Raw genomic sequence first — 15,851 nt, 5'->3', positions numbered from 1 at the left:
TGTTAAAAAAAAAAAAAAATAGCATCATCTATCATGGGACCTGATCCAGGCCAGCGCCAGTTGGATCAATCAACCTCTTAAAAATCTTTTTAGGATAAATATTCAGCTACAGTCATGAATTAAAGATGTGAGGGAGAAGAAAGTAGTACACAGCTTACAGTGGTTAACACTAGGTTTAAAACCAAAGTGTGACACTGCATTCATCTTGCTAGGCCTACTAGGAATTGAGTAAAACTTGTTTTAACCATTTCTGTTCTGATAAACATTAAAGATTTTTAAATTCTGTGCACAGTAAGAAGGGGATTGACTTCAATGGGGATAGGGAAGGGGGGGGTCATAGCCAAATCAACCCTTTTTTCTTAATTAAAAAAAAAAACATGGAAATTTTCACCAAAGTTACATAGCTTGTTCCCTAATATTAAATAAATGCTTTCTTGGACAATTTTCTTATTTCCCTTATAGATTCATTTCTATGTCGTGAATCCTTGTATATATATAAAAGCAGGAGACGAGGTATGTGATGGTATCGTGGCAGTTAGGGCAACTGTGAATCCCTAAGTGAGTTACCCAGTGTGCCCCTGTATTTTTACAGGTAGAGTTATGCCAAAGATTTCAGAAAACGGCAGGGCTGGCTTCATGATTGGTGCAGTTACAGAGGGCCTCACATTCAGTAGGGCCTGGCACTTGGGGTTCAGTGCTCAGCAGTTGCCATCTTGAATTGTTAGTGATATAATCTTTGAATTTGTGTTCTGTGAAGTCTAACAAGACAATGGAACCTATATTGGGGGACTGGATGTTTGACGCTCCTGCAGTCCTATCTGTTTAAGCTTTCTTGCCTCCCCATGGATTCTTGACTGTCTAGTCTCTGTCCCCTGGAGACTGAGGCCTCACCTGACCTCTCCGTTACCGGTCTAGCCTGGTGATTGCTGTCATCATTCACCTGGTGTGGTGACCAAGTTTCATCAGTTGGTGTGTGCACAACTGTTGGTTGCCCTCTTTCCTGGCAGGGGCTTGGGCAAAGGGTGGGATGTCATAGGTGTGTGCCCCATGGCATCTCATGGTAGGGCAAGGTGGGTGGGCCATGCCGTAATGCATTTGGCTGGTGGCTTGAGGGTAGGACCCAGCTTCTGAGGGCAGGGTCATGGAGGTTGCAATCTCTTGGGGAGTCACCTGTTGGCTGAGGCTTGGGGCAGTGGGTCTATGGGAAGGGAGACATTTACCTCCTCATACTGGCCCTGGTCCTCCACTTTCATTTTGCAATGGACCCTATTAGCAATGGTCAATATCAAAGACTGTGGGGCTAGGAGAAGCCTACTTTCTGATTAACACAGTATTGATTTGGCATCTAGTTTGGTGTAAAACCCATTGGTAAATATATTAAAAGAAGAAAAAAAATAAGCTACTGCCCTCAAGGGGTTTACAATCTGTTGGAACAGATGAAACTATATAAAATAACAAGAATTTCTCATAAAAGATGTGAAATTGGGCAGGGCCTCTGAAAGTAGGATTGGGGGTAGAGGGTGGAGGAAGAAGGAGGAAGACACCTAGTAAATGTACTCCAAAATGTAGAGATAGGTATTAAGGTGGCACCATCACACAACTAAATGGAGACCAGTGTGACCTCATAAGGTATGCTGACTTGATAATTGTAGTATAATTTTAGTTTTAGGCTACTCACTCACAGCATGCCAGGGGGAGGAGATCCTGGCAAGAGGGGAAGCTGTGGGAACAGGCACAGCTCACTTGGGCCACTGAGGAAAGACGCCTGACAGAACAGAAGGTGTGGGGTTAAGGTGAGAGGGCACCTGCTGACGTGGAGAAGAGAAGAAGGATTCAGAGCCCCCCAGCTGTGTACCCTGAGGTAGCAATGGCAGCTTGCTGCTATTCAATACCGCAGGCCACTCAGAGTTCTTCCCAGACCAGGGAAGAAAGAACAAAGGGAACTGACCTTGTGCTTAAGCAAATGATGGCTGGAAGTCAAGTTTCACAGTGAGCGCAATGATGAGGGGAAAAAGCAAATATTCTCTGGTGAAGGTTGACTTAATTAGCCATTTTAATAATTCATGAGTCTTTAAAATGTTTGCCAGAAGATTCAGAGCTCAGATTCTGCTTCTGGCGTTTAGCTCTGGGTTTTCTCTCACAAATTGTGCTGCCTCCTAAAACAAAGGCAGGAACAAATCTGGGAATGTGAGGTCTGGTTGGGCCAGACCATGCACAGTTCCTAGCCCTCTGGGGCTGGAAACCTCTTTGAGAGTCTGATGCAAGCTGTAGCTGCTTGCCTAGGAAAATATATGTATATACAAGGTAAGGGATTTACTGATACCCCTAAGGGTCACCATTGTAGTCCAGCTTGAGAAACCCCAATTTAGATGATCTCGAAGGATTCTAACATGCATTTAAAACTTATCTGCAAGCAGTCTGTCAATATGTCACCTGGAAATTCTGTGACTCTTTGGGCTGGCAGGCAGGCAGCCTCACATGGATGTTTGCAAAGTGAGAAATGCATAATGCAATATTTGTTTATTAGGCTGAAGCAACGCTAATGCAGAAAAGAGGAGTGAATGAATCAAAAGCCATGAGTCAGCTCCCTCCTCGCCACCTGCTAGGAAGGCAGCCTGCTGAAGCTGAGGGGGTGAGCTCTGGAGTCAGACAACTTGGGGCTCCTCAATTCCCAGCCCTGGCACTTTCTAGCTGTTACTGAAGGGAGCAACTTAACTTCTCTAGGCCTCAGTTTTCTCATTTGTAGAATGGGGCCAATAAGATATCCCCTATATCCCTGTGCTCTGAGAATAAACAGCCATTCTCTGTAAATCTTCACGCATAGTACCTAGGCCACAGCTGTTCTGGTAAAAGGAGTCCATTCCTCTGATCTCACCACAAAAAGGAGGGGTGCTTTGAATTCAGGGACACTGTCTTGACTTAATGCTGGTGTTAGGGGGAAAAGGCGGTCCCAAAGCAAATTCCATACAGGCTTTGTGGACTCCACCCCCACCCCAGGTCAAAGCCAAAGACAATGGGAACTCCAAATCCCATCACCACCAAAGGGAAGGTGGCTGGGACCTGAGGGTGGGGTTAAGCAGCCAGGTGGATACAAAAGGCAGACACGTGGGCTTTGGGGGGCTCTCTCCATTTTGGGCTCTTGGCCAGCAGCAGCGTCCGGTCAGCTCTGAGAGTGACTTTGGGGTTTCCAGGTCGTCGGATCGGGTAGGACGCATTAAAGACTTTATTTCCCTATTTTCTCCCTGAGTTGTACATTTTCCTTATTTCCTTTCCTCTTATAAATAAACCTTTTATTAACCCTTTTGTGTGTGTCTGTAGTAGAGTATTCATAAGTCCCTTTAAAGCGCGCGGGTGAGGACCCACAGCCAGGAACCCGTTTAATATCGGGGTTGCTCTATAACACTGGGAGAAGGGATAGAAAGGAATGGCTGGGAACTCCCTCCTTACCCAGCACATATGGTACCTCTACCCCTCCCTCACCCCTTTACTCCTTCCTAAGGGAATGTGGGCTGGGCTCCAGCTCCTGAGGCTAGAGAGGACCCCAGTGACAGCCTGGAGCAGCTCCCTGTCTTTCCTTCTGCTCTGCTGCTCAGGAGTGTGCTCTGGAGGCTGCAGAAAACAGTGTGTGGGGGGTGGGGGGAGAGATTCTGGGCTTTTTCTGGCTGCAGGCCTGACTGCAGGAGAGAAGGGAGGGGAAGAAAGAAGAGAGAGAGAGAGAGAGAGAGAGAGAGAGAGAGAGAGAGAGGGAGGGAGGGAGGGAGAAGAGGGAGGGGGACTAGCTCCTCCATTTCTGAGCTGGCAGTCTGCGTGTTGTTCAGGAGCTACCCAGAGGCTGAGGCCTGCCCCTGGGGACAAGCAGAGTTGGGCCAGACAAGGCTCCTGTTTTCAAGCACCTTCACAACTTTTACTAAGCCCCAGGAGAGAAGGGCTGCTTTGCTGGGTGCAGAATGTCCTGTCCACCACGGAGACTGGCACGGGAGGAACAGTGAGGGGAGGATGGTGGGAGGCTCCTCAGCGCCAGGCCTGTGACATGCACTCATTCTCACTCTCACAGTCACAGCCCAGAGAGATGCTGTTATCCTTCACCGAGGCTCTGAGAGTCAGTGACTCACTCAAACGCAGAAGCTGGGAAGGGGGCCCATAGCATCCAAACCAGCGCTGCCTGCCTCTGAAATCCTTTTTCCGCCATTCCCTATGTGGGTTAGCTGAGTGAAAAGGGAAACCTCCACAGTTCTAACCCAGAGTCTGTGAAGCCACTCCCCTGGTGCTTACAGTGCCCCAGCACAGAGGCCTGGGTAACACTCACCAGAATGGAAAGAATGCTCCCTGCCTGCTTGTAGGCTGCTCTCCGCAGTTCAAGTGCCCGGTTTACCTTTCCTCCCAAGTTCCCCCTTGAAGAATCATCATCTCCCCTGCCCTCAGCTGAAACAAGGCAGAGTGAACTCAGTGAAGTGCCTGGTTTATCACAGAGCCTGTCTCAGACCCGCTCCGTGCTGGCCCAGGTCTCGTTCCAAATAGCAACTCCTGTCAGAAAATTCTAGTTAAGAAAAATGCCTCCCAGGATTTAATGAGGCTGACTTAGGAGGAGCAAATGTTTTGAGGCCTTTGTAGCCCCAATATCAAGAAAGACTGAGTGTTGCAGCTCCAGTGAAGGGAGGCATTTTGGAATCTCTGGGGAAAGCTGATATCCCAGAGACTGACAGTGGATCAGAGTGAAGTGGGATGAGGCAGCAGCAGGGAAGCTTCAGCCCATTTGGGTCTCTGCCGAGGAGGAATCCTACTGTATTTTCTGAGCAGCCGCCTGACCTAATTCGTGGATGATGATGTGAATGCTTTACCCAAAGCTGGGTGTCAGGCAGAGAGCAAAATGAGACCACCTCTCCATTCATTTCCAGCCATTGATTCCAAGATGTTGAGGAACTGTGATTTTAAAATGGAAAGGGCTTTGTCATCATGGTTTTTCAATAAAATTCTAGCCCAGCTCTTTATTTCCTGACCAAGACCCTTGAGATGCTTTTTAATATGTTGGATGGGACATATTCTCCAGGGTCAAATTTGTATTTCATTTTCATTTTAAGGGTATCAGAGGAAGTGATTAGAATTTCTATCTAAAGAACAGATTTCTGAAAAGTAAAATCTTTATATTATTACTTACGTTAAGTAAAGTCCCTTTGGATAGTAAGAACCAGAAAAATAGTATGTTTTCTTGCTGTCACTTGAATATGAATTGGTTTTGAGTAAGAACCTGAAACTCACTGGATTGAGTTTAGGAAATTGGGAAAACAAATTTGACTTCAGTGGGTTTGAATGATTACAATGTAATAAACATATAAAAGCTGGGAAGCTAATTTATCATTGCTTTCTGTTTTATTTATTAGAAACTCTTTCATTGTTGTTATAAACAGCCTTCATTAAGATTATGAATTCAATTTCCAAATGAGCTGTAAATGGCTTTATATAGTGAGATGACTTGATTTGTTGTTTTCCTGAATAAAACATGTTTTTGCCCAGGGGGGTTATGTAGCCCATATATTAATGTTGGAAGATTATTCTGTGGAGCTTGGCATCTATGATGTGCTACATTTGATTTGTTCTCTGATCTATTTGTCTTCACTCTCTTTAATAAACACTGAGACGGAATGCATAACCTCTTAAGACCTGTACTTCAATGAATCATAAAAGAATGTCGGTCTGTGTGGCAGTTTATCTTTTGAATGATAATTCTGGTTCCCTTTAAAAATGTTAAAGTGTCTGCTCTTTAGAATAGACTGCTAAGAAAGGCATCAGAGAGGCTTTGGGTCACTGACTGGGGAATTGTAATTGACCTTAGCTTCTGTTGCATGGTAACAGACTCTCCGAGTGTTAGACCACTGCATACCACACACTGCCCTCAAAGTCAGGGGAAGCTTTGTACCTGCAATTTAGAGAACTACATATAGCAGAGTATTGTAGAGAAAGACATCCGGTCAGTAGAGTTGGGACTCCTGGGAAGATGGGCCTCCAGAAATCTGCCATCTTGTAAAAACCTATTCCCTTTTAAAACTTTCACAAAAGGATTGTAACTTTCAAAGCCCAGTGCCTACTGAGATCATGAGCCACACAAAACAAAACACTGAAAAGGGAATTCGTCTCTATGTGAAGTATCTCAGGACACTGAGGCTGAGGAGTCATTTTATTTACTCAGGGCTAGTTGGCAGAGTTTATTATATTGAAACTATTGTTTAAGGAGCTAGACAAATTATCTGAAGAAAGAGGATTCTACCTCTTCCTCAGAAAACCTGTATGCTGTTGTTATTTTACTACATCATAAAGTTTTGGATTGAAGGATACAAAACTCTAGTGGAGAGGAAGTTATTACCCAATGTCAGTTTTGAAAGAAACGACAGTAGTAGTTTCACACCATAAATCAACAACTTTAAACCAATCTCCAAATAAAAGACTTGAGTATCTCAGAACAAACTAAATTGGGCCACAAACCAAACTGATTGTAACCTAATTGTTTTCAATATTTTAAGTCAACTTGGTAATTTCAAAGTTTAGTAAAGAAATTCAAATAGTTAAACTAATTACTCATAAATGTGCAACAACCTCAGAAGTGAGTCAGTCCTGACTAGTACAATGAAAATAAGTCAAATTCTTATTTTAAGGGAGCCAGCTCCTTGATGAGAGGGTGATAAGGAGGCTGGAGGGGCGTTCGGGCTACTTTCTAAGTCTTTACTTCAAACCCCAAGCCTCCTCTCCTCTTCTTATACTCCCCAAATACCTAACTTTATCATTTTCTACTTCCCTTTGGAAGACAATTTTCTTTTCCCAAGATGCTTCAGATAATCCTAAAACCCAGCCCCTTCTGATCACATTAATAAGAAGGCATATACACACTCCAACCTGACTACCTCTGATTGCCGAGTGTTCTAATTGTTTTCCTTGTCATGGTATTTTCCAGGCACTCATCACTACATCTAGCACATAGTAGGTATCAAATTTTCTTGTTACTGATAGTGAAGACAATTTTAGTGGGTCGTACAAATTCTAAATGAAGTTAGGTCTTTAGTTTGACAGCAGTAAACCTGTTCAACCTCAACCTCGATATCCATATCTATCTGGAGCCCATTGTATTCTAGAAACCGCAGATTGAAGGCTTACCTTCAGAAAGTTTTTAGTCTATTGACATAAAGAAGAAAGACTTGGAAATTTTATATCACACATACCACCTTGAATTGTATTCTCATTATTTCATGTTTATTGGTTTTGTGTGTCTGGTTAAACAGGGACTTTCGTTCCTTTTTATTTTGTCTAGTGCCTGGATCACTGCTGTACATTAGCAGGTACTTAGTGTGGACTTAGACAATAAATGGATGCGTAACTGAATACTGTTCTGACAGGAAGAAAAGTGCTCTGGTAGGTTTGGAAGTCAGATGAAGGTGAGTTAGGAATTTAATTCTGAGACCTACTAGGTGTGCGACTGGGCCAACTATGTAAATCTTTTAAGCCTAAATGACTCTATCTATAAACTTGGATGATTACAGAACTGACCTATAAATGTGTCATGATGATTAAATGTGATACGAAATGTAAAATGCTTAGCATAGAACCTAGAATATAGTGTTTGAAAAGTGTTAGCTACTATTATTTTAATTGGAAGTGATAAAACACAAAGAGCTGGGCCTCCCTGGTGGCGCAGGGGTTAAGTGTCAGCGCTATTGAGCTATCCCCAGCAACTGCAGCAAGAGTTAGATCCCCAGCCAGGAAGCTAATCCACATTTGGCTCAGCAGACCTGTTCTGTCTCGCCCACTGCTCCCCTCAGCAGTGTATTTCAGTCGATCCGCCTGTTCTGCTCCCCACTCTGTCTCTGGTGAATCCTCTTACCTCCCCACCTCTGGCCTATACCCCAGTTCTTCTATGCATAAGTAAATGAATCTTTAAAAAACAAAACAAAACAAAAAACACAAAGAGCTGAGAAGAGTGGGAGAGAGAGGTTACTGGGTCACTATGGCTGGATTAGAAATCAGCAGAATTGTAAAGAGGGTGGAGATAACGAGGGTGGAGATGAGAGTCAGCCATGTACACTACAGAAGCCATCTCCAGATTGGAAGTCAGGAAAACTGGGTTCTAGACTCGGTTCTTTTTTCAACTAGATGCAGGACCAAGGGAAAATCATCTTAATTTCCTCATTAGAGAGTTATATTAACTGACCTCTGAAATCTCTCCCTAAAACAATCTATTATTTGAAAACAAAATTCCTAGGATGTTTCTCTCGCTCACTGGCCACCCCTCCCCGCCACACCTTATTAATAGGGACCTTAAAATCAAGAGATACTGTGACTAGTTTGCCATCTGAGGTCCAGCTGTGGCACTTATCCCAAGATCACAGAGCAATTTAGTGACTTGGATACAAATCTCTCCATCCTGAGTCTCTGTGCAGTGAAGGATCTTCTGTATGATGATAATTGACTCAGAGACAGAAAGGGCAAAGCCCTGAGGCAATTGCTGCGGTGGGGAAATTATTATGCAGGGCTCTCTGGGACATAAAGCCACTGAATATAGAAGGACACAGCTGAAGAAGACCTTTCATCCACAACTAAGTGTTTTAATATGACAAAGGTAACTATGAATCACTGGTAAATAAAATATTCCCATTCTATTTATTACAGAAAGATACACTCAATCTAGGGAGAATATATTCAAATAAGGAAACAAATATGAACACAAGAGAAAAAAGGAGTTTCCAATAAAGTAGTCAAAATGATCATCTCTGTGTTCAGATGAATATTGGAATGGTTCTTGGAGAACTAGGGCCGTAACTACCTTCCTTTTTCTCTCCTGGCCTCAGGATCACCCAACCTCAAGAACTGAACCCTGAGATTAAAGCAAAGTTCCTGTTCTCCCCTGATCCACTCTGTTTTGGAGGAAGTAGCAGCTGTGAGGATGAGAGCAGGGGAAGATATGGCCTCTCTGCCAAGGGTAGTTACAGTTACATCCTGCTGGTTTAGGGCCTGTGCTTTTCTCTCACCCAGGTCTTGCATGTCAAGGCTGTTCACCCACCACTTCCTGATGGGCTCTGTGACATTATCCATTTTCCAGTTTGTTCTAGTGCTCACTTTTACATTCCCAATTATGATGCCCTGGAATAGGACGAAAGAGATACCAGAAGTTACACAGAGCTAGCACAAAAGATCTGAGCACTGAGAGCAAGGGTCAAGGATAAAGAGAGCATTGAGAAGAGACACTTCTGAATACCAAAGGAAAGCCATTTAATTGTTTATGGATCGGCTGAATGCAAGAAAGACAGAATGATAATTTTTTTTAAAGTTTTGAATGAAAATCAAAACAGGATGCATTAAAAATCTCTCAGGACCCTTGAATACAATGGCTGATTACAGATCCAAGCAGAGAAAGTATAAGGTGAGTCTGGGACATTTTGTGCCAGAAAGATGTCAGAAGGATACAGAATTGGGCTGGACAGCACATACTAGCCGAGTTTGGGAAGATTTGAGCATCAAAAATTAAAATGAAAAAAAAATTAAAATGAGTGTAATTGATTATAATACACTGAATTAAAGAAAAGGAAAGAAGGGAAAAGTACTTTTTTTTAAACCAAAAGAATGTCAGCTAATACATATAGAAGGGATTATAGAATTAGAAAAACCACCCTTTTGCAACCTGCAATGTAATTATATTATTAAGCAAGGATTATCAATGGACAATATAATCACTAGGTAAAGCATTGTTGGGAAACAGGATATTTGCATGATGGCAGAGATTCTATAGAGCACATTAATTAAAAGTGCAAAACTTAGACTTATTATGTCTGGTAGATTGTGAAACCTGGTAGATTCCAGCTTTACTAAGCGATTAAACTGATCATCTCTAATGGTGGAACAATGGCTAGACCTGCTCTTGAAGTGATGCAGTGTGAAATACACAGTATTTGCCGAAAGTTTTCAACCTGAATCTTATCAAGTCTTTAGACCTAAATACTAGTTTATAGGAAATACAGGGGAAAGAGGAACAAATTAAATGACACTATGAGGAAACAATCAAACAAATCTGGAATATGAACATTGTAAAGGAAAACTGTCCTGAAAGTTGCAAAATATCAATATGATGAACAAAGATGGGAAAATGGATCTAGAATAGTAGAGTTAAAAGAGTCTAAACAAATGTAACATTGCAAAGTACAACCCTTGTTAGATTCTAGTTAAGAAAAATAAAACAGCTATGAAAAGAATTCTGGGGAAAATTAGGGAAATTTAAATATAGATCTAGATGATATTATGGATCTTTTCCTTTAAATGTGATAATAGTATTGTGGTTTTGTAGGATAAGAGTCTCAGGAGAAATGTGCCAAAATTTGGGGCTGAATTATGAGGTCTACAACTTTCTTTCAAATAGTTCTGCCAAAAAAAGTTATACATCTCAATGTGTGTGTGTGTGTGTGTGTGTGTGTGTGTGTTTAGGAGAGCAATGAGGGAGGGGGGAAAGCAAATGTGGCATTGTTGAGTACAAGTGGTGAATATATGAATGGTTTATTGTACTATTCATTCAAGTTTTCTGTACATTTGAAATTTTTCAAAATAAATTGAGAACTAAGTTTCTGAGGAAATATTTGGTGGTTAAAAAAACCCTTATATCTGGAAAAACAGAAGCTCTTTCATTCCTAATCAATCCTGTTATTGTATTAGGAGCACAGATAAGTCTTTCCCAGCCTCTACATGAAGGCCAGGGGCAGTGACTTATTTCATTCTAGACCTGGGGAAAGCAAGAATGTGGCTGTAAGATAAATATGTTTTCCCTAAGTGGCTCCTATTTTCTCATGCAGAGGGGAAATTGAGTCTCCCCCTGCCAGGAAAGACCCTCTGCAGCTTTTTTCTGAAATCACTAGAAATATATTTTTATTGAGATGATTTCAGAGCATCAAAAATAAAAACATGAGGGGCCTCCCTGGTGGCACAAGGGTTAAGACGCAACCTATGAAGCAATTCTCAGCCACTGCAGCACAAGTTCAATTCCCGGCCAGCGGGGGAGCAACACACACGGCGCAGCAGATCTCTCCTGACTTCTCCTGCTGCTCCCCTCAGCAGTGTATTACAGTCAATCTGCCTGTTCTGTTCCCCACTCTGTCTCTGGTGAATCCTCTCACCCCCACCCCCCATACCTCTGGCCTGTACCCCAGCTCTTGTATGCATAAATAAATAAATCTTTTTAAAAAATGAGGAATTCAGCAAGCCCAGATACTAATCCACTTTAATAGGGTGTATCTGATCACAAAGCTTCAAGTTGTGAATCATCTTCTTAGACTGTCTAGGCCCTGGTTCGTGGTTTCCCTATGGAAGGGGTGAGTTTACCTCAAACAGAGGGCAAAATGGCAGATGAGTTTCCAAACTGATATTGCTACCAAGAGTTCCATGCAAAGTAAGATAGATAATGTGATCCTCAACACACAATGAAGAACGTTGATATACAGAAAATGAAGGAGTAAAGGAAGGTAGGTAGGTAGTTTAGTGTAAGACATTTTACAATCTTTTTTTTATAAAGTGCAGACAATAATTTATTTACTCCAACTTCCGTGGGCAGAACCTAGAAATACTGGCTAAATAGTTAGAACCTAGAAATACTGGCTAAATAGTTAGATGGGGAATGGAAAACAATGAGAAGGGAAGAGTGAATCTTAACAATGCTGACTTTCCAATCCTGAATTCTGATTTTTACCTGTTAAATCAATCAAATGATGCTAAAAAAAAAAAAAAAAAAAAACCCTAAGCTAATATGAAGAAAGTAAAGGAAAGATTTGAGGTATCATTGTAAGAATTCATAGCTGCATGTAGGTCTCCACACTGCCAACACAATACCAAACACACCCATCACCTCTTTTCTGTGAAACCATTCAAAGTTGAAAGCAGAATTTTTAAAAATTAATTATGTGGTGGTGAATTCTTTAACTCTTAATTTTATCAAGTGAATATAGTCTGAACTATAAATTCTCTAAATAAGATGGGAAAATTTTAATTTAAGAATTATATAAACAATTATTGCACAATGACATAAAAAATTCCAAGGAAAACAAAAATAATAATTGATTAAGTACTTATTAAGCAGTTTCAAATTAATTTAAACAATGCTATAAGAAGATGAGAATTGTTCTGCTGGCTATTATTAATAAAAAAGATTCATTATTTATAAGGCAACTCATACTCTATAAATATCTTCTGAGTGTTTATTAAAAACATGTAAAAAAGGCACTCACAAAATAATATCTTTGTCCACCCACCTATTCATTCAACAAAATTTATTGAGCATCAACTATGTCCCAGTACCATGTAAGGTAGTGAGGGTACAAATATAATTAAGGTCCCACAAGGAACTCGGTCAGTTGGGAGGACCAAGCTATAAAGAAATAATGTCATAATGTGTTTTAAGGCTATTTTGGGAGGAGTGATTATTTCTCCTTGGATCAAAGGGAGCAAGTTGGTGAGGCTAGGAAGATATCATAGGAGATATGATGCTGGGGCCAAGTGCGATGGGATGTGGGAAAGGGAGAAAGGACTTTCCAGGCAGAGGGAGCAGTATGAGCAGACATGGACGTGGGCAACAGCATAGTGCATCTCCTATGACCATCTTCATCACAGCACACTTACATCGTATAACAGGGTATTAAAATTTGCTGAATGAGTGGTCATGGTTTCTAAGGTGACCAACCATCCTGGTTTGCCTAAGACTGTCTGATTTTAGCACTGAAAGTCTGGCATCCCAGGAAACTCCTCAGTCCTATGCAAATCCAGATGGTCACCTCAGTTGACATCTCTCTCTTTTTTTGAATGAGCAAATGAGGGGCAGCATGTTGATTTCAAAGCTAATGACCCTTATTTTTACTGTGTGTACATGAGCATAAGGTCATTCAGGATGCCTGGAGGACTCAGTGCTTGCCCTATAATCTTCACTCCTCATTGAATTGTGGGCAAGACATTCTCATGAGCAGATTTGATTCCTGTCCCTGTTCTGTTTGAGCCCATAATCCTGAAAGAGGATTTCACTTCCTCAACCAGGGATCTTTATTTGAACCGCAGAATATTATTTGAGCATTATTCTCGCAAGACTGGCACATAACAAGTATCAGTCGAGGTGCATAGGAGAGGAGTTGATTCATACAATTGATCTCTTAGGGCATTTCAGACTTGATTCTTTTACTAGCCAAGAATCACAAACAGGGCCTCCTCTGGTGGCGCAGCGGTTGAGCGCTGGGCTGTGAAGCTGCCCGCAGCCTCTGCAGCACCTGTTCGATCCCCGGCCACCAGTGAGGGGCCCACATGGCACGCAGACCTCTCCTGCCACACCCACTGCTCCCCTCAGCATTGTATTTCGTCAGTCTGCCTGTTCTGTTCCCTGCTCTGGCTCTGGTGAATTCTCTCACCCTCCCGTGCATCTGACTATACCCAGTGCTTGTATAAATAAAATGAATAAATCTTTAAAAAAAAAAAGAATCACAAACATCCTACAAACAAGATTATCACTATGATTGTCTGCTTTTGTTTATTAGCTCAGCTGGCTGGAGCTCAGGAACCTTGAGAGGGAAGTGTCAAGGATGGGCTTGTGTTATCTGTTCTGCAAATTGAGGAACTGAGGTCCTGGAGAGGAAGTGCATTCTCACTTTCCCAGGATAGACAAAGGTAGAAAGCTGAAGATCTCACTATGTAGGTGGGAAAAGAGAAAGACAACCAACTACATCTTAGGCCTTAATGTGGTGCTTGTGATTAACTTTGCTTTTCAGTTGGCAATTGCCAAAATTCAGGCTGCACTATATGTTCACTATTTGTCGTGTGGATGACAATGCTCTATAAATAACCTTGGAATAGTCTTAAATGTAAACCACAATGGTTTTAAATGTAGGTGTTGATTTTTTTCTCCTTTTCTTTCTTGTCTTAGGGAGGTCAGCCAAGAAGTTTCTGCAAGAGAAGCCTTACTGAAACTCAACCCAAGGAACCAGGAAGAACTTTTCTGTATTCTTTTTAACAGACAGATATATTTCATTACCAAATATTTATTTAAAAATGCTTGGATTCAAAACATACATCTCTAAGATGCACCTTAAGCTGGTGCTTATTATATGTTATGCATCAATCCTTTTTAAAAATTCAGTTTCTTGAGGAGGTGATTATTCATTTTGTCATTCAATTTCCCATCATTAAAAATTTCATATGCAAAATCACTGCATACTGATGGGGGACGGTGTAAAGAGAGAGTATTTTTAGTGACTAAGTTGAAAGAAAAGATTGCTGATGGCTCTTCCATCTGAGGAAGAATCAGAGACAAATTTCTGAGGAATACCTTGGAAAGACTTGGGAACTACCAGAATACAGAGGAATGGAATGGGGGCTTTAGAGCTCTGCTTTCAGCTCAGATTCTGCAGTGGAGGTAATCACTCTAAAGTAACATTGTCATTGATATTTTAGTTGTGGGATAAATTTACTTAGGTCCCCAACTCACCTCCCCACCACCATATTAGCTAGAACAATTGAAGCAGGGGGTCCTGAATTTTCTTTGAATCATCATTCATCTGAAAGGAAGGTCACAGGGTTGCCAATACTAATTGAAAGAGCACTTTCTTTATGTCTGCTTTGCATGACTGAAAGAGGATCCTCTCTGCTCAAGTAAAGGAAACATTTTTGATGGCATGGGAAAATGTCTAACTTGGCTAAAGGAGGTTAAATTCCACTGAGGTCTTCCAAGTGGGTGCAGTGCAGATAGCAGTTAGAGAGAATCTAGGTCTTTGCTGAGCAGGACGATGTTCTGGAAGGAAGCTTTGTCTCAATAAGAACCCATTTTGGTTTGCTAAAAATGCAGTTCGTTACCTTTTCAGGGTCCACACGGCTGTGCTTTTTACTGGAAAATTTTAAGTCCTTATGTCCATGGTCTAAGACAATCCTTCTGGACTCTGGTTCTACCAACAACCTTCTTGAGGAACTGAAATTTGAACAGTAAATTCTAGCTCCCAGCATCCTTTCCTGTGCTTGGCTGGCTCTATAAACTCCTAATGGCTGGCAGCTTCTCCATGCACTTACTTATCTTAGGCTTCTAAGTCTTTATTCTATGGTTTCTTTCATCTAGAACTTGCTTTTCCCTATTTTTCCTAGACCACCTATGGTGTCAGATTCAGTTTAGGACTCATCTTCTCAAGGGACCGATTTGGTGAGCTAAGGTCCTCTCCTCTGTGCCTTGTAAGCCCCTTTTTGGTAACAATTATGTTGTATGCAAATCAAATTCACACAGTAGGTGTTTACTTACCTGCTTATTGAATGTTCTAGGTTATGCAAACCCTTGTTCCTTTTGGGCCAGACCAAGGAGCTTTAAAATTATGTTCATGCGATAAAATACAAATGACTTAAAATTTACCAGTTGAGGTGGTTAAGTAGTATTAAATACATTCTTAATGTTTTGCAACCAGCACCTGCATCAGCCCCCATAATCGAACTGAAGCGCTATACCCATTTTATTTTCAATTTTAATTTCTTTTTTTTTTAAGATTTATTTATTTATACAGCACTGGGTACAGTCAGAAGTGCGGGAGGGTGAGAGAATTCACCAGAGACAGAGCAGGGAGCAGAACAGGCAGACCAACGAAACACACTGATGAGGGGAGCAGCGGGTGAGGCAGGAGAGGTCTGCGTGCTATGTGGGACCCTTGCCCGGTGGCTGGGGATTGAACCGGTGCTGCAGAGGCTGCGGGCAGCTTCGCAGCTCAGCGCTCAACCGCTGCGCCGCCAGGGAGGCCCTGAAACTCTATACCCATTAAACAAAAACTCCCAATGCTTCTTACCCTCCAGCCTCTGACAACCATCATTCCACTTTTACCTGC

Source organism: Talpa europaea (genome assembly GCF_964194135.1).
Source record: "Talpa europaea genome assembly, chromosome: 6".
NCBI classification, from domain to species: Eukaryota; Metazoa; Chordata; class Mammalia; order Eulipotyphla; family Talpidae; genus Talpa; species Talpa europaea.
Note: the sequence above shows the minus strand (reverse complement) of the source record.